The sequence below is a fragment of the Rattus norvegicus genome, chromosome 1 (genome assembly GCF_036323735.1).
Source record: "Rattus norvegicus strain BN/NHsdMcwi chromosome 1, GRCr8, whole genome shotgun sequence".
In the NCBI taxonomy this organism is placed as follows: Eukaryota; Metazoa; Chordata; class Mammalia; order Rodentia; family Muridae; genus Rattus; species Rattus norvegicus.
The window spans coordinates 11,827,866-11,848,543 of record NC_086019.1 but is presented as its reverse complement, the minus strand read 5'-3'; the positions used below and the strand labels follow the sequence as shown (position 1 = coordinate 11,848,543).

At 36.9% G+C, this 20,678-nt stretch overlaps 2 long non-coding RNA genes across 3 annotated transcripts in view; one reads left to right on the top strand and one right to left on the bottom strand.

The window, feature by feature from the left end:
• Positions 1 to 3,219, bottom strand: part of LOC108349489 (uncharacterized) — a 31,437-nt gene extending 28,218 nt beyond the window's left edge. The window contains exon 1 of one of the 2 annotated variants that reach the window (XR_005497225.2): positions 2,720 to 3,219. This is a non-coding gene — a long non-coding RNA (uncharacterized LOC108349489). The remainder of the gene's footprint in view (positions 1 to 2,719) is intronic. The other variant, XR_010062758.1, reaches the window with a different exon arrangement.
• Positions 3,089 to 20,678, top strand: part of LOC102552210 (uncharacterized) — a 200,473-nt gene continuing 182,883 nt past the window's right edge. The window contains exons 1-3 of the long non-coding RNA XR_589848.4: positions 3,089 to 4,565; positions 4,666 to 4,771; positions 7,922 to 8,062. This is a non-coding gene — a long non-coding RNA (uncharacterized LOC102552210). The remainder of the gene's footprint in view (positions 4,566 to 4,665; positions 4,772 to 7,921; positions 8,063 to 20,678) is intronic.

The following is a 20,678-nucleotide window of genomic DNA, read 5'->3' as shown; positions in this document are numbered from 1 at the left end:
GCCACAGAGATGGTGGCCGATAAATCGTTGATAGTTTGGGTTGTCTGTACTGAATTTGACAAGGCCAATGCCGAGGCAGTAACCGAGGGAGCGACTGCTGTCGTAGCAATAATGCCAGCAATAATTGCAGAAGTACCAAAATCTCTTTTTCCTCTAAATAAGGTCATGGTCCCCGGGGCATCAACAGGGATCGGGATAAAGCGAGGCATGCGGGTAACTACTGCGATATTTTTTATGAGTAGCTGTCCAGACAGAGGCAGCAGGTTTGATGTTCCCCGTCCAGGAAAATGACAACCGTCCCTTTTCGCCCTTTCCTCCAAGTAGCATCGCTATGGGCGTAAGATCAGTGCAGCTACCATTAACCCAATGTAAGGCCACCACCATAGAGAACTGTGGCGTTAGCCACAATGTCCTCCTCACCAGTTCCCCATGTGGCCTCCCTTAACCAAGCAGAAGATTGATTATATAACATAATGCAAGGGAGATCAAAAGATGTTTTGTTGAATATGCCAAAACAAAGGCTGCCCTTAAGGGGAATAGTCCTATTTTCTTTTAGTCGTTCAACCTGTGGATCCTTAGGTAAATAGGCCAACCCTAAATCCCTGTTAGTGGTACATCACCGGCATCGGGAGTGGAAAGGTTGACATTATTCCCCATCGTAGCTCGCCCTGCACCGTTGCTGGCATCCATGGAAGAAGAGTGAGGAGGTCCAGGAGTCCCAGTCCCTTCTTGATCACTTGCTGTGATGCTCCTAGTAAGTCGTCCTGGGATCCATATGGGATTTTCATTGTCCTGTGGAAAAACACAGACAGCTCCCCTGGATCTTATTAAAACAGGATCCGGGCCTTTCCATTCATTTGTTAATACATCCTTCCATTTGACTAATTCTTTTGTCCTCTTGGGCTCTGAGCAATGTCGCTCAGCCGCTGTTTGTCCAGCTTCATCAAGATTTAAAAAATTTAAGGTAAAAAGGGCCAGAGCAGTGGCCACTCGGGGTGTTGGGGGGAGTTCTATCATAATTCCCCTCCTTTGTTTTATTAAATATGATTTGAGCGTCCGATGAGCACGCTCTATGATTCCCTGTCCTTGAGGGTTGTAGGGCAGGCCCGTCAGGTGGGTAACCTGCATCTGAGCACAAAACTGACGGAATTTTTGAGATGTGTAGGCGGGGCCATTGTCAGTTTTTACACATTTTGGCTTTCCCCAAGCACTCCATGCTTCAAGGCAGTGCTGAATGACATGTGTTGTTTTTTCTCCTGTAAGTGGGGTGGCATGTAGAATGCCAGAACATGTGTCTATAGATACATGCACATACTGAAATTTTCCAAAAGTAGAATTATGAGTAACATCCATTTGCCAGATTTGCAATGGCTGTATTCCTCTTGGGTTGACCCCGATGTGAGGAACTGGGAGGAACTGGCAGCACTGTTGGCATTGGGTGACTATATCACGTGCCTCTTTTCTAGTTATAGAGAAGCGGTGGCGTAAAGTTTCTGAGGTGACATGGAAATTGCCATGAAAGGCTTTAGCGGCCTCTAAACGAGAGGCCAGGGCCACAGCTATCATTTTTGTGGCTTTGTCAGCCAAATCATTCTGTGAACTCATTGGGCCAGGGAGTCCAGAATGGGCCCGTATATGAGTAATGTATACAGGGAATCTTCTATTTAATAGGATAATTTGGATTTTTCGGAAAATATCTGCCACCTTACTAGTGGTTTTAATTATACCGGCGGTTTCAAGAATACTAACAGCACTAGCTCGGCCTCCTCCTCTGAGTCTAAGGTTTTATTTTCAGACCTTTCAGAACTGTCGAGGTTCAGCGCTTCTAGCTCTTTCACAGGGTATAGGCTGGCTCCCCCTCCTGGTTTATGTGTAGAGGAGGAAGTGCTGGAATCTGAAAATTTCAACGCTCCCTTGTCTTTGGACTTACCGGGAGGGCACCTTTTCTTTCTTTGGACGTCTTTTTTCTTGCGCGCGCCCAACCTCTCACTACGTTCGGTTTCTGACAGACTTTCCCGGACTACCTCGAGAGTGGCCTGTCCTTCTACTACTGCTGCCTTACACGTTTCATCCTTTAAACAATTCTTAACCAGCTTCCATATAGCTTTGGTCCCTAGGCGCAGATCATCTTCCGCCAATTTTCTGTCAAGGTCTTTTCCAAGTTTGTTCCATGAGGCAATCGTAAACGAGCCTGAACAGGCAAACCAAGGCGCCACCCTCTCCACCTCCTTCACAAAGTTTTTAAGTGTTCCTCCTCCAATTTTGATGTTCCTCTGCTTTAACACTGTTTCCAAGGCCGTGACCACAGACTGTGAGGATCCCATGATGGGCCAGGAACGCCGGCGGCTTATCTACGTCCGTCTGACAAGGCGTGAGGTGAAAGGGTAGAGACGGACACGCTGCTCTCTTATGTACGGGAGTCTTACACGCGCCTCCCCGGACGGTGCCGCTTATCTACGTCGGCCTTATCGCGTCCTTGTTCCTCAACAGTCAAAATCGAAGGTAAAAGGGAGCTGCGCGAAGCTCACTTATATACGAGAGATTGAGACGCGCCTTCAGCTCCTGTGATCGTCCTTTTAACAGCGAAAACGGTGAAAACAGAACATAAAGAGTAGGGTGGCTCCCAGGACAAATACTATAGCCTCAACAAATCCTTCCCAAGGCGGTGACAACCCCAGACCAAAGTCCAAGAGAGGGCTGCCTCTCCGAACGTATCTACCTGCAGTTCTGAATCCTCCTTGTCGCCAAGGGATCTCCGAAGGTGCTGACGATGGTGAGGTCTTTCCCGGGTTTTTGGCACCAGATGTCCCGCGCTTCGTCTCGCCAGCAGGAACGACGCGGCACACACAGGATCCTACTACAGAAAAGCTTTAATGCGTCTTGAGAGGGAGAGCATAAGCTTACAATGCGGAGACGGAGAGTGAGGAATAACCGTCCCTTATATAGGAAACTATCCTCGCCTAGGACGTGTCACTCTCTGACTGGTCGCTGCCAATTATGCCAGATGACGTACCAAAACGTACGTGTCCCTTTGAGTAGGGACGTTACCAGGCGCCTGCGTATTGCCCTTTTTACTAGGTGCGTTCTGCCGGATGCCGGTGCCATCTTGTAATGGAGTTTGTGAGGACAGCTCCTCACATATGTGAGGACAGCTCCTCGGACAGCTCCTCACATCTCTGTGAGGACAGCTCCTCGGACAGCTCCTCACATGCATGTGCTTATTTCTGTGTGTGTACATATACATATACATATATATGTATATGTGTGTGTTTTATGTATTGTGCATTTGTAAATGTGTGTATGAGCATTTTTTGTGCATGTGTGTCAATGTGTGTTTGTATCTGTGAATGGTGTATTAAGGAAAAGGACAGGCTAATGCCAGAATTCTGCATTGAAGACTGAGGAAGACATGACAATTCTTTGTCATCTAAGAGATGTGTTCTATTTTTATTTAGTTGTATTTATCTTTTAAATACATGATAGATTCTGAAAATCAAAAGTGACTTGAAAGACTTGCCAACTGTCTCACGTATTTTACCCAAAGGAGACAGAGCAGAATGCCTCCACAGGCAAAATCACACAACATAAATCTTTGATGTTATAGTCCCCTTGTGATCAACCAACTTAAAAAGCCACATCTACGTTCAGGAGTCATTAACTGAGTTCACAGTGACTTTATTCCCTTTTCTCTGCCTTACGCACATTCCCCTGGCCTTCTGTTTATTTAATGAATTCCATAAAGTTTTACAAGAAATTTGCATCATTCATGACTTTCCAAAGTTGGCGTTATCTCATTTTCTGCAATCACCATTATGGGTTCAGACATAAACTGAGGCTAAAAGATATGAAGGGAGTGTAATTAGCAGTTTGAAGGAAAACGTTTTCTCAGCCTTTGAGGGGATTCCCAGTTGTATACAACTTTAAGAATTATTGACTACCATCTTCCAAAAAAAATTGAGGGTGACATGTTTGGACAGAAAGAAAGCTAGAAAATTGGTATATTAAATAAATCCTTCGGGAAATTTTTGTGCCAGGAAACCTGTTCCAAATACCATTCTTGAATCATGACTTCTCAGTGTTGTGACTTAATGAATCTTCTGGCTGAGCAGTAAATCACTTGGGTTGGAATTTTTCACTATCTCACTAGTTATAATACACCAAATATTTTACATGGTATATAGAATCAAGATCTTTGGCATTTTTATATGTTTAAGTAGGGAAATTATTTGATTCAGAAGTATTATCAAGGTATTAAAGTTTTCTTTCATTATTATTAAACGTATTAGATATAGGTTAGCCAGAATTTACTACCAGTGAATTGGAAATTGAGTTTGGAAGAAATATAAAATATATGAAATGTTTTATTTTCTTGTTTGCTTGGGTGTATACTGAATGAGTGGTTCTCTCTGGAGTCTTCCCTATTTTATTTATTGATGCAGAGTCTCTTGCGGAACCTGAAGCTAGCTTGTTTTGCTAGTATATCTGGCCAGCTGCTAAGGCATGCTCTCTGTTTTCCAAGTGTTGAAATGAAGAGAGGCTGCTGCCTTCTTCAGTGTGCATTCTGGGTAAACAAACTAAACTCTGCTCCTCAAACTTTTATGGCACATGCTTTATCCAACAAGTCATTTCCCAATCTACTTCTTTCTTTTATTTGAAAATCTACAGCATGCATCTCTGGGATCCTTGTTGAGCATGAGAAAATATTTTAAACTTTGCTGGCAACCTTTAGAGAAAAGCAGACTACATACAAATAATCGTAAGAGCACTTCAGGTCAGTTATCAGTTTTCAGTCATTATCTTTTGTGTAACCTGAATTTTATATACATTATATAAAACTAAGTACTATTTCAAATATGATTACTCTTAGGTAGGCCTCAAGAATTTCTATTTCTTTGTAAATATTATGCTAATACTGCTTTCCCTAAAAAATATTTTATTTATATTATGTTATTTTGAGGTGATATATATATACTATATTATATTATTATATATAATATATATGCCAGATATAAAAGGTCAGTAATATATTACCTAATGTACCTACCCCAACTTCATTAAAGAAGCTTACTGTTCACACTTAATTTGTTAATACATGCAGTTAGAAACAAATATTTGATTTCAAAGATAAGATGTATTTCATTGAGTTAATTATAATATATTATAAATAAATAAATATATTTATTTGTTTCTACATGGTAACTTTAGAAAATGACAGATTGTTTCAAAAATATACTGCTAGGTAGAAAATGTTTGTGAAACACCAGCCTTGTGAAAAATATTCATAAACAGATGTTACTTTGTTTTCCTTTATAACTATCTGAAATAAAAATAATTTAAAACCCTTAGTTTTGAAGGCCACCTGATGGAGGGCAGACATATCTCCTTCATGTGTAGGAAGCCAAGGTACTTTATCAATTTTAAGTGCAGTCTTTTTGGCCTTTCCATGTGTCAGACAGATATAATAATTTTGCTTTCCATTTTATATTTTGGTCTTTATTTTATGTCTCTTGTTCTCTATAGAATTTTAAATGCTGACACGAGTACTTTGGTCCATTCAGCTAAGATTTCTGGTTTTCCTTCTTCTTGAGAAGATGAAACATACACCAAATTACAGATGACAAGCTCCCCCAATGCCTTGCTCAAGTCAATGAAAGTCTTTCTCACACAGATGTTTCTAGGGAGCTGTTTTGAATTGATTGGGGTCCCTTTAGTTTGATTTTAAACTTTTTATTTTTCAATGTTAACTTTTGTTTTGCTTATAAAATGCATGTATTCGGATCACTTCTCAACAAGGTGATTTCTACCTCTGACCATTCTCCTTGGTTTGTATATGATTGACACTTCTTGTGATATACACTGCAGGTTAGGGTCAAAAAGTGCACAGATACCAAATAGCTAATATCATTTAGATTCAGGATATGTGACCTGTGTAACAGGTCTTTTCCAGTATTCCTCACTAGGTATTTGGTGTCTTTTCATCTAGATAGAGGTTTTCATCACATGACCAGGTCTGGTCTTGAACTGTATTCTCCTACCTTAGTCTCCTGAGTTCAGACATTATAGCCATATGCCACCAAGGCTAATTTAATTCATCTTTAATGATATGAGGTATGACTATTTCTTTTACAATAAATTTTAAGTGTTCAAAAATAATTGATAAAAATATTCTCTGAAACATCTCCTTAATTGGTTCTTAAACGTATTGTGGTTTGCCTTTAGATCTTCTTTTTCCTACATTTAATACTTTATATAAGGAATTTTCTGCTTAATATTTTCAAAATTATTTTCATAATCATATCCATTAAATATTTACCATAAATTCTAAAATAAATAAATTGGAATGTTCTTTAGTTATGCTTATTTTAATATATAAAAATGAACAATTAGACAATTATTTTAAAAAATATGCATCTAGGCAATTGCTATCCATCTCTCAAGACCCATAACTAGCCAGTAACTCAGCAGACAGATGTAGGTCTCATGTGCCATTTCCCAGTCCAGGATGACTGTTGTCCAGTCTTGTGCAGGCTCAGTGAAGGAAGCCAAGGCTGCTGCAGGATTAATGGCAAGAAGACATTTCAGAGCTATCTTGTGTATTAGACGGATTGATATCAGCATCCTGTTTAAGACTTATCTTTCAACCATCACTGATTCTTACCCTCTGGCCAGGTCTGGGATTCTGTTTACAGAACTGTTTATTTCAGAGAAAACTTCTCTAAATCAAGGAGGAAGGGTGGCTTGTCTAGGTTTATAAACATTAGCACTTTTTAGGGTAAACACAGTGGTTCTCACAAACAAAAAAGAAAGTAAAGAACAAACTAAAAATTCATGGAAGTTGAAAAGAACTTGAAATGGATGTTAGAGTTAGATGAGTGAAATGACCGAGGTGGAGGGGGGTTATGTGCTCAGAATGATTTAATTTCAAACATGTGTGAGATCCACAAAGGAAGAAAAATTCACTAAAGCTGTAAACACACACACACACACACACACACACACACACGCACACACACATATACACACACAACATACACACACACCACACACACACACACACACACACACACACACACACACACACACACACAATCTAAGAGCTAGGTATACACCACTAGTAGCTCGGGTCCAACATGCAAGCCTCGAATTCAATCTCCACCACTTCCGCACTAAACAACAAAACCCAGCAAATCAACATCAACAAAAAATTTAATATATCTAAATAATAATGTATTTCCATGTCTTCAATGGCATTTTCTGTAACTAGAAAATAACATATCTAGTTAAAATAATGCATGTATCCCTGCCAACACTCAGACACTCTTTTAATATGACTACTATTTTAATGAAAATATTTTTTGCAAATTTTCGATTTTTTTGTCACATTTTCTTTATTTTTTTTATTTAATCATTTTTTTTACAGTCCAGATTTTATCCCCTTTCTGGTCCACGCTCTAACTGTTCCACATCCCATACATCCTCCCCCCATTTCAACGAGGATATCCTCAACCCCATCCATCCACTCTCCACCCCACCAGACCTTCTCAATTCCTGGGGCCTCCGATCTTTGGGGTTAGGTGCATCTTCTCTGACTGAGTCCAGGTCCAGCAGTTCTCTGTTATATGTGTGTTGGGGGCCACATTTCAGCTGGTGTGCCCAATATCTGAGAGAACTCGGGGGTCCAGGCTAGTTGAGACTGTTGGTCCTCCTGTAGGATTGCCCTCCTCCTCAGCTTCTTCCAGCTTTTCCACAATTCAACCATGTGGGTCAGCAGATTCTATCCATTAGCTGGGTGAAAACATCTGCATCTGACTCTCTCAACTGTATCATCATTTAGGAAATTGCTTTTCAAAATATGTACATACATATATGCATATATACATATTTATATGTTTACTTAATTGTATATTATATATAATTTTAGGTACATAAAAGTGTTGCAACTGTTGGAGACTTTATGAAAAATACTAGCATCAGGTATGAGAAGTCGAGGTTGAAGCTTGTCAATGTAATCCAAGTGACTCTCAAACAACACAGGCCCTTGCTGACGTCTTACAGATAAGAGGTAAGGACATTTTGCAGAAGACATCATATACTTCATCCTCAGGACTAAAAAAATTGAATTAAATCTAACCTAAAAACCCACTTCATTACTGTCCAGCTTGCAAATTCCATGTAGGAGTCTGTAAGCTTCCAAGGGAAGGAAGTAACCGATAGTCCGATCCAGCTTTAATGCATAAGAGCATTAAATGTTCATAAGAACAATGAGGGGGATCATACTAGTATAATATTCCTAGACGTACAATAGTGACCCACAAATATTGGCAGTAACCAATAATTGTCTACATTGATTTGAACTTGTTAAACAGAAGAAAAATCAAGTTTTGTTCTAGAAACTTAATCAGGTAACCTGTGTTATTGAGTTCATGAATCGTAGAAGAGAACCTATTACTAACACTTTACATAGACCAGCATAATTCCTAATTTCATCCTAATTCTTTCCCATATACTCACAGATAACTATAGGTATTACTCCTCATTAGAGAAGCTTCTGTTAACAGATAGTGGAGACCATTATAGAAAATTACAATGGGTTATAAAACAGTGATCAATGGATCATAGATATTCCAAACACAAAGAATATATCTAGAACTCAATTCTTGCAACGATAGCTCCACTATAGGGCAAAAGCAGGAACAAATATTAAGGAGGCAAGATGACCCAGAAGTTTGCTACAAGATTGTGTTTCCTAGAGACACAAATTCAGAGATGCTACAGCCATGATACCCCAAGAATAAGACTGCCTAAGTAAGACCTGAACAAAGGCAGTATCAGCAAACATGCAAATGTTGTAGTGAATACAGCCATGGGCCCACCCATTGATGAGGAATACAGGTCAATGAAGACTACTGAGAGATAGGGAATTGACCTCTCTAGGTTGAGCCTGCTGATTAGTGATATATACATATACATATATAAATATATTGAATGTGTATATTCAATAAAAATAAAAAACAAGAAGCTATCAACCAGAGGGAGCGAGGACAATTTCACCTGAAAGAAGGTAAAGGAAAGGGGACATGGAAAAGCTTAGAGAGGAAAGAGGAAAAAGAAGGGAAAGTGATTTATATTTCAACAAAATACTAACTAGTAAAACTGTAAAAGCAAGCAAGGCCTTTCTCCACAGGTTTCACATGTACAGAGACTAAGAGCATCATCAGATCAAAGAAAAATGATTTTAAGTTCTTACGAGTCTTCCAAGTTGATAGATGTCATTAGAATACTATTGAAATTTCGGTATTTGTTTGTTTTTCACACATATTTGTCCTTTAACGCACACTAGTTTTCCTTATCCATGCTAACGTTTAAATCGAGATTCACAATTTTACCAATTAGGTAATTAAGCATCTTAATTAGTAATCAATTTTGTAATCTTGGCTACTTGAGTCTCAGTGAGATAAGCAAATTTAATATTTTCATTTTTTCCTTTGTTGCTTTTTAATTCATCCTAATTGTCTTTCCTTATCTAATGGCTGACTTCTCCTTTTTCTTTTTGTGTATATAATTGAGTTTTATCAAATCTGTAGGCATTTATAATATTCCACAGTAAAAATTTATAGTTAAAAAAAAAACCTCTCAGCTGTTATTTGTCTGTGGGATTTATTTGCATTGTCTTTCCTGGCCACAAGCTTTTTGTTTGTTTTATGGTGCTTTCTGAGCAATGGTAAACTTTAGATTTTTCCAAAAAATAAGAATCTATAGGGGTTGGGGACTTAGCTCAGTGGTAGAGCACTTGCCTAGCAAACGCAAGGCCCTGGGTTCGGTCCCCAGCTCCGAAAAAAAGAAAAAAGAAAAAAAAAAGAATCTATAAAAATCTCGTGTTAGGATTCACGAAAAAATAAAATAAATCTGATTTTGAGAGATTCTGTTTAACAGTGGTTTCCAGGATATTTTAAAACTACTTGACATGTTAATATATGTAACTCTAAGATTAATGTTGTAAGTGGATAATATTAGCATTTTTCTAAGATATTAGCCAGCACTTTCTATTCTTAAATTATAAAAACAATTTCTCTTATGGTCTGTGAGAGAGAACAGCTACCACATAAATAAACCTGACACCAAGATTAAACTTGTTATTAAATCACATATCTTCCCAAGATTCACAATTCTAAATTATCACGATGTCTGTAGGTTATGGCTTATCTAGTTCTAACTCTCTTTGTTTTTCCTTCTGAAGTAAATTTTGTCTTCCTGAATTACTTTCTGCTAAAACTAATCACGGATAAATGAGATTGGTATTTACCTTCTGTAATCTAACTTGTCAATACTCTTTTAATCTGCTTTTTGCAGCTTATAAGCAATATTAAACAATTTATCATAAAAATTAATACAGAAGTATAGAATTTATAAACCATATGCAAATTCTATTCTGAATTTAGAAAATTCAAAGACATTTAATATCTTTGGCAATATGTAAGAAATGTATAGATCACAAGCTTGAATTTCTTCGGTACACTTTTGTAAACAACCATTGACCCAAGTTTTTTTTAGGATTCTTTACATGCTCTCCTCTAATATACAAAGCCGCATCCATCATGTTTCAAGTGGTCTGTCTATCTATTCACTAGTTTTGGTCTTCTTTTCCTTATACCAATACTATAAATAATAAAGAATACTTTACATATTGGGATTAAAACTTCTATTGTATTGTATTTTTAATTTAGTGAGAAATTTTAATTGCAATCCATTCCAGTATGTGAATTTATTATGTCTCTTAATTCAGATAAGATATGACCATCAGCAGACATTTTGTAACTTTCCCTTCAAAGAACATGTAGTTGAACTACTTTCTTATACAACGCGTACACACACACACACACACACACACACACACACACACACTTGTGTTTCATATTTTAATGTGTATGTGTATGGTGGTAGTAAGGATAGAAGACCTCAGATATCAACTTCAAAGGTGTCACTCATCTACTTTGAGACTAGTGTTTCTCACTGGCTTAAACCCCATGGAGTTAGGCTGGCTGGACAAGAAACCCCAGGAGTCTACCTTTAGGCTTATTCCTTGAAGCTGGGGTTACATAAACAAGGGCTGGTCATCAGTCTAAGATGTGAGTATGAGTGCTGTGCATTGGTCTGTGCTCAAAATTGAGATACCTCCCAGTCCTTATGTCCTTGCATTTTTTAATATGAGGCACTAAGTCATATGGGAACGAGTTTTTCTTTCTTTCTATTTCTTTTATCCTTTTGCAAATGTATTTGACTTTTATAAGAACTGGTTTTTTTTTTTTTTGGTTGTTTTGGTTTCAAATCAATGACTGTTTTCATAAAATGTATTCTTCTCACTTCTCATCTTTCTGGATTTTAATTAAAAATATTTATTTCCCCAAGACAAGTATTCTTTTTTTTTGTTTTTGTTTTTTTACTTTAACAAATACTTAAGGAAAACTAACCTTTGCTTCTCTTGTATTTAATTTTTAATTACTACTTTAACTGCTGAATGAATTGCATATTTAATATTATATGATTTTTCTTTTCCAATAATCTGTTATTTGATGAGGTTTTTTAATGCTGCATATTTACACAGTTCTGAGTGAAGTGTTCTTTTTCTCATGTATTATTCTATGAACTCCTTTTTTGTCTTAGATTTTTCATCTGTTTGCAATTTAGATTGGCTCATGATTTTATTTTCTGGTAGAATTTTGGTCTGGCTGTACTTAGGAGATTACACTAGCATTATAAAATGGACCCGAAAGCTTTGTTTTGCTTCCAGACTAATAAAGGAATAAGTGGGGAATAGTTTTTCCTATAATTTTTAAGTAAGATTGGCCTCAAGTTATTTTAAAACAAGAAAATAAAACACCAAAAGCACAGATAGAAACCATTACCCCAGCCATTGGGATGTTGAGGGGAGAGCCTCGGCTAAGGGCAGATTCTATCCCAGAAAGAAAGCAATGTGAGCATAGTGTTAGGTAGCTTTAAATGACTGCGTAACACAAGTTTCAATTTTCTTATTTGTTATATATTTATCTTATTTCTACATGAGTCTTAGATTTTCTAAACCTATATATGTTTTATTGATGGGATTTACCTTGTATTTCTTATTTAGTTAAATTATAAGACACTTATTTGTGTGCTATTTCTATTTTGAATTTTCTTGAGTTTGAATATTTTATAATAAAATGTTCTGTACGTAGTGGAAACAAAATACATGTGATGTAACTCTTTCTACGAAGAAGTTTATTATAACAGTGGTTTTTATTGTTTAGTACTCTTTATTTGCATATTTATCCTTATCTGTGCTATGTGAATTGACATATGTGGGCATGTGCACATACATGTATGTATAGCCCAGCAGTCAGCAAAAGGTGTTCTGCCCATAATTTATGTGAAACATAATGTACCACTCAGCCTCGGTCTCACCTGTTCAGATAAAATAACTGTCCAGCAAGTGTTGGGGGAATTTCTATGCCTGCTTTCCAGTACAGGATTGAATACATAGGTCATTTTATGAAGATTTTAGTCATCTAAACTAACATATTTATGTTTGTACCTTAAAAAACCAACTGATCCAACTGGGCTATATTTAGTGTATATCAGAAAATACGCATGCACATGTATGTGTAAATGTGTGCGTGTGACTGTACGTGTGTTGGGGGAGTGAATGCATATGTCACAGAACTAGTTTAGAGTTTATTTTTAAACACATATGCTTATTAGATTTTAATGGACACTAAATTTTATTACTGTTTTAATTAGTATATTTTTAATTGTTATCTTTATCTTACATACTTTTCTGCTCTAACATTAAAGGAAATCAAGCATTTGATTAAATTTGTATGTTAAATATTTCCCATTAAATCATAATTCTTCATATATTAACTTTATCTTTCATTCAATATACACATCCCTGCTCTGGTATATTATATGTTCAATAGCTAAGTTTAACATAATGTTTTTATCAAATATTATATGATGATTTCTTGGTGCCTTTCACAGTGTTTTTGAGAGATGAATTCTCTTGCCTTCTGTCTGAAACTGTCTCTCCATTGCTCTAGTTTTGAATGAGAATTCGACTAGATGTACATGCTTGGTTGGAGCTTGAGTCCGTTTTGTGCTACTTAAACAGAATTCTTGAGAATGAATAATTTATGAAGAGCATCCATTTTTATCTTCCGAGTTCTCTAGCATAGGACATTCAAGATGAAGACACTGGCATCCAGCCAGGGGCTTCTTGTTGTGCTGTCATGCTGTGGAAGGCAGTGGCAGTGACTGGAAGCCATGTTTCTTTACTGTGCCTTGGAAGCAGAATGCATTTTACATTGGGGAGATTTTTAACTTTACCCTCTGCTGATGCTATTGCTAATGTAGCGAACATTAAACACACTTTCAACACTTATTGCTCTCGTTTTTAGAGTTTTGTTGATTTCATTTAGCATTTTCTACTGTCTATTTTGCCAGCCTAATATTGTATTGTTATAAGTATACATTTCTTAATTGTAGTGTTATAACTTATTTATGGACAGTTTATCTTTGTTAATGGTAAAGAAAGCAAAATTAACTATACATTGAAAATCCTCACAGAACCTCATTCTTACATTCAGGAAGAGTAAATAATATTTCTTGACTAGTTTGGGGAAATCAGGTAGAGGAAATAAACTGTACAGGTAAATAGGAAATATTAAGGTTGTTTTTCTAAATTGGGAATGTAATAATTAAGTATTGAAGTTGTATTTTCTATGGGACAATTATGATGTAAAATTAAATCTAGCCCTACAGGTTATTTTAACATCCAAAATGATAACATGTCTCTGATGACAATGTTCCTAGAGTACAAAAAAGCAAAAAAAAACAAACAGAAAAAAACAACAAAAAATATAAATAAATAAATAAATAAATAAATAAATAAATAAATAAATAAAAAAAACAAAAATGAAACAAAACCCTTAGTCTGTGTAAGTTTCAGAAGGTTTGGTGACCTTCACAATTTTTTTCATATTGGATTTAGCTACTGGTGCCTAATTTATAAAATATTTATAACATAAAAGAAATTTCCTCTTTTACTTACCCATCTTGATGCAGTGGGGCTAACAATGCCTGGCCCATTGTAATTTTTATTGCATGAATAATAATCTTAGGAATATATTTATTTTTCTCCCTTTTGCATATTATTAGATTTTATTAAAATCATATAATATCTGTTGAGGGAAAAACATTGCAATCGAGACAAATTATCAACTTATTGATTTTTCTCCTTTTAAAGTTTGGGTTTAGGTACTAAACTCATGTCAAAATCGTCAGCAAGTTAATTCACTAGCTATACCATTCCAGAAACCCAAAGATGCTTATCTCCCTAGTTCTGGAGCATCTTTTATTACCAGAAAGTTATAAAAAGTAGTAAACACACCACACCACACCACACCTACACACAAAAACATACACACACACACACACACACACACACACACACACACACACACACACCATAAATGATAATATCACCAAAGGATAGTTATGATGATGATGAAGCACTATTAGATTAGGACAAAAAAGGGAAAAAATCAATATACAAGATAATATACCCATAGATAAAAATCATAATGTAAATGAACTATTGGGGAAAATAATGATATGTTTCATGTCACCTAATCTGCTGCTAAGGAGGTGATGCATAAATATGTTCTTTTTGATTGTTCTATGTTGTAAAATTCATTTCCACGGTGTCTATATCATTTTCATTTCCTTCTGCATGTTGAAGAATGCTGTTTCCTACAGGTATTGTTTGCCAATTGTATTCATTTCATTGTAGAACTTGAGATTGGAAACACAGCAGGCAACACTGTTTTTACTAATTTTAGAGCATAGGACTAGAATATTTTAGTTTATTTTTATTTATGTGCATGGATAATTTTCATCTATGTGTCTGTGCACTAAATAAATGTAGTGTATATGAAGACCACAAGAGGGATTGGATACCCTTAGGACTGAAGTAACTGATAAATCGTGTGCTGCCATGAAGGTGGTGGTAATCTCGCCTGGCTCCTCTGCAATGTCGAGCAATGCATTTGACCACAGAACCAACTCTGCAGTCCCATCCGTATCTATTATTTAACTAGGATGCCACATAGATAACTTCTTCTAGATGTCAAAGATTAAAACTTAAATGACATTACAATGATATACACTGTACATAAATTTAATCAAAATATATTTCTATGCATTTTATATTATAGAACTTTGAAACAATTCCCTTGGTATGGTTTCTATGAAGTTGCTACATTTAAGTCTCTATGTGCAATTAAAACTTCCAATAATGTTAAAAATATGGTGTTTTCTTTGTTTCCCAATGTTAATCTTTTTTTATAATTGCATGACACTACATTCCATTTTCACAGTATATGCTACATGTCAGGAATTCTTTTCAATGAGACTCTAATAGGAAAATTTAAACTGTGAAGATCCTACTCTTCCCATTACTGAAAATGAACTCTCTTAACAGGTCTTCAAAGCATCCATAGACTGTATGTGTGCACACATGTATGAAGCCGTTGCAGGTGTTTCAAAGGCTAGAAAGCAGCACTTGTTTCTTCTTTTCTGTAGGTTGCTTTTTTCTACATTATTTAATTATTTTACCTCATAAGACAACAGTGGTTTAACTATTTAAAATCACATGCTGATAAGTACATAAATCTTATTATGTGTTTTAAAATACATTTTTTAATTTTTTAATATTAATAAACTGTGACTACAGGGAAAGTCTAAGTCCAAAGAAGAGAATTCAAAATTTCTTTATCGGGTACTAGTAAAAAACCAAAATAACACCCATTTTTGCTGGGACAGAATGCTAGCTAGTCGGCTCCCTGAAAGAAACTATATCCTGAGGCATACCAGAAGATCTGCTACACTCAGAGCATTTGGTAAGTACCCTAACAAGTCTCACAGATGCCTCTGGGAACCCAGTAGACTCAGGGGCCCATCACCAAATATCACTCCCATTCTGCCCCGTCCTTTCTGATGGGAACTAACTAGTCTGTTTCCCAGAAGATACCATATCCTGAGGCATACCAGAAGAACCACTGTACTCAGAGCATTTGACACCACATCCTGAGGCATCCCAGGAACTCTGCTGCACCCAGGACATCTGACACCACGGCTTGAGAAAACCCAAGAGATTCACTGCACCCTGGACACCACAGCTTGAAGGCATCCCAGGAGTTCCTCTGTATACACGGCAACTGGACAACTGACACAACACTATGAAGATCTCTTGCAGGCTTTGTAGCATACAGGAAAACTGACCCAAAAGACTGAAAGCCACCTTGGAGCTAGGCTTATGGGACACAATGAAAGCAGTGTTATGAGGAAAATTCATAGCACTAAGTGCACAGGTAAAGAAACTGGAGAGATCTTACACTAGCAACTTAAAGCACTCTTGAGAGTTCTAGAACAAAAAGAAGCAAACTCACACAAGAGGAGGAGAAGGTAGGGCATAGTCAAACTCAGGGCAAAAATCAACCAAATAGAAACAAAGAGGACAATAAAAAGAATCAACAAAATCAAAAACTGGTTCTTTGAGAGAATCAACAATATAGATAAACCACTAGTGAGACTAACTAGAGGGCGCAGAGGCAGTATCCAAATGCACAAAGTCAGGAATGAAAAGGGAAACATAAAACAGAAATGGAGGAAAATAAAAAAAAATGATCACATCGACTACAAAAGCCTATACTCAACAAAACAGGAGAATCTAGATGATATGGATGGTTTTCTAGACAGATAACATACACCAAAGTTAAATCAAGAGCAGGTAAACTACATAATCAGGCCCGTATCCCATAAAAAAATAGATGTCATTAGAAACCTTCCAACCGAAAAGGCCTAGGGCAAGATGGATTTAGTTCAGAATTCTACCATACCTTCAAAGAAGACCTTTTACTAATATTTCTCAAACTATTCCATAAAATAGAAACAGAACAAACATTAAGTAATTCATTCTATGCAGCCATATTTATTCTGATATATAAACCACACAAGGACCCAACCAAAAAAGAGAACTTCAGTCCAATCTCACTTATGAATATTGATGCAAAAATACTCAATAAAATTCTTGAAAACAAAATACAAGAACACATCAAAACCCTGATTCACCATGATGAAGTAGGCTTCATCCTGGGGATACAAGATTGAATCAACATACATATCCACCATATAAATAAACTCAAAGGAAAAAAATTCACATGATCGTCCCCTTAGATGCAGAAAAAGCATTTGACAAAATACAAACCATTTCATGTTAAAAGTATTGGAGAGATCAATAAATCAGGGCCCAAACCTAAACATAATAAAAGCAATTTACTGAAAACCAACAGCCAATATCAAATTAAATGGACAGATACTTGTAGAAATCCCACTAAAATTGGTGACAAGATGAAGATGTCCACTCGCCCTATATCTATTCAATATAGTACTCCAAGTGCTAGCTAGAAAAATAAGACAACAAAAAGAGATCAAATGGATACAAATTGGCAAAGGAGAAGTAAAGGAATCACTATTTGCAGGTGATGTGATAGTATACATAAGTGATCCCCAAAATTCTACCACAGAACTCCTCCATCTGATAAACAACTTCAGAAAAGTAGCCCAATATAAAATTAATTCAAATAAATCAGTAACCTTCATTTATAAAAAGGATAAACAGGGTGAGAAAGAAATTTGGGAAACAACTCCCTTCACAATAGCCACAAATAATATAAAATGTCTTGGAGTAACTCTAACCAAACAAGTGAACTATCTGTATCATAAGAGCTTCAAGTCTCTCGAGAAAGAAATTGAAGAGGATTTCAGAAAGTGGAGAGATCTTCTATGCTCATGTATGTCAGAATTAACATAGTAAAAATGACCATCCTACCAAAGGCAATCTACAAATTCAATGCAATCCCCATCAAAATCCCAACACAATTTTTCAAGACATGGATAAAGCAATTATCAAATTCATCTGGAAAAGCAAAAACCCAGGATAGTGAAAGCAATTCTTACCAATAAGAGAACAGCTGGCTGAATCACTATCACCGACCTCAAGCTCTACTACAAAGCAATAGTGATATAATCTGCATGGTATTGGTACAGAGACAGGCCAATCAATGAAATAGAATTGAAGACCTAGAAATAAAGCCACACTCTGACGCACACTTGATCTTTGACAAAGAAGCCAAAAATATACAATGGAAAAAAAAGGAATCTTCAATAAATGGTGCTGGTCTAACTGGCTGTCTGTATGTAGGAAAATAAAAATAAACCCATATTTGTCACCTGCACAAAGCTCAAGTTCATGTTTGTCAAGGACCTCAACATAAAACCAGATACACTGAATCTAATAGAAGAGAAAGTGGGAAAGAGCTCTTGAACATTGGAAAATGGGGAAATTTCTTAACAGAACTCCAATGGCTCACACTCTAAGGTAAAGAATTCATAAATGGGACCTCATGAAACTGGAAAGATTCCATAAGGCAAAGGACATAGTCAATAAAACAAATTGGCAACCTACAGATTGGAAAAAATATCTTCACTAACCCCACTTCCGATATAGGGCTAATATCCAAAATATATAAAGAACTCAAGAAGCTAACCACTAAAAAACCAAACAGCTCAATCACAAATGGGGTATACAACTAAACTGAGAATTCACGACAGAGGAATCTTGAATGGCTGAGAATCACCTAAGAAATGTTCAAAGTCCTTAGTGATCAGAAAAATGGAAATCAAAACAACCCTGATATTGCACCTTACACTAATCAGAATGGCTAAGATCAAAACCTTAGGTGACAACACAGGATGGAGAGGATGTGGAGAAAGGGGAATACTCTTCCTTTACTGGTAGGATTGCAAACTGGTTCACCCACTTTGGAAATCAATCTGGAGGTTACTTAGAGAATTGGAAATAGATCTACCTAAAGACTCAGTAATACCACTCTTGGGAATATACCCAAAAGAGGCCCTACCATGCCACAGAGATAACTGTTCCTCTATGTTCATAGCGGCCTTACTTGTGATAGCCAGAAGCTGGACACATCCCAGATGTACCACAACAGAAGAATGGATACAGAATATGTGGTTCATTTACACAATGGAATCCTACTCAGCTATTAAGAATGAGGACATCCCCAGTTTTGCAGGCAAATGGACAGAACTAGAAAATATCATTCTGAGTGAGGTAACTCAGAAGCAAATGGACAGGCACAGTATGATCTCACTAATAAGTGGATATTAGTCCAAAAAAGTACAGAATATCCAAAATACAGTCCATAGAACTCAAAAAGGTCAACAAGCTGAAGGTCCCAAGTGAGGATACCTCAGTCCCACTTGGGAGGAAGAAGAAAGCAACCACAACGTGAGGGAGGGAGGGACAGGGGAGGGAGAGGGAATAGAGAAGGGGGAAGAGGGGAACACGATCTGGTATTGGGTTGAGGAAAAGAACTGAAGGCTTGAGGAGCAGCAGAAAGAATGCAAACAGGTGATCTGGAGAGGAAGGAGGTTGGAAAGATGCTCTAGAATATACCAGAGACCTGGGAATTGAGAGACCCTCAGGACTCAAAGTGAGGACCCTAGATAAAATGCCCTGAAGTGGGAACCCACCTTCAGCAGAAAAACAGGGCTTCAAGTGAGGAATAGGGTTGCTATCCCACAGTCAAAATCCTGACTCATAATTGTTCTTGTCTGAAAGAAATGCAGGAATGGAAATGGAGAAGAGCCTGAGGAAAAGAAGGTCAAATGACAGACCCAAAGTGGGATCCAGCTTAAAGGGAGGCCCAAAGGCCTGACACCATTACTGAGGCTATGGAACTCTCACAAAAAGGGACTTGTCATGTCTTCCTTCTGAGTCAGATGCAGATATTTGCACCCAACCAATGAACAGAAGCTGCTGACCCCTGTGGTTGAATTAGGTGAAAAGCTGGAAGAAGCTGAGGAGGAGGGAGACCCTGTAGGAGGACCAGCCGTCTCAATTAACCTGAACCCCTGAGATCTCTCAGACACTGGATCACCAACCAGGCAGCATACACCAGCTGAGATGAGGCCCCCAACACATAGAGCAGAGGACTACCAGCTTTGCTTTCATTCAGAGAAGATACCCTAATCCTCCAGAGACTGCAGGCCTCAGAAAGGGGAAGGACTGATGGGGAGAGGGGTGGGGAGGTGGCGATATTGGGGCGGGCAGAGAAGGAGAGGCATGGATTGTGGAACAATCTAAGGGTTGACCAGGAGGGTTATAAAATCTGGAGTGTAAAAATAACTAAGTAAGTAAGTAAGTAAGTAAATAAATAAATAAATAAATAAATAACACCTCCTAATATTTGTGTATTGACAACTTGAGAAAACAATTTGTATATAGAAGTTGCTTTAAGATTGACTGCTTTAGTTTTGATAATATAATAGTGTTTGAAGGAGATTATTTTGGCTATAGATCAGTCCACTATCATTATGCAAAAATGTCAACTGAACTTGGAAATGTATAGTTTAAAGACTTCAGAAAACCATCCTGTAACTTCAAGTCTTTAGCAATATATTGTTTTTGTCTCAGTAGAGCAGAAGATTTAATATTGACTGATACTTATCTTTCTGAAATCATGTAATTTTCATGTGTGATCACTGGATTTTTCAAGTTTGTC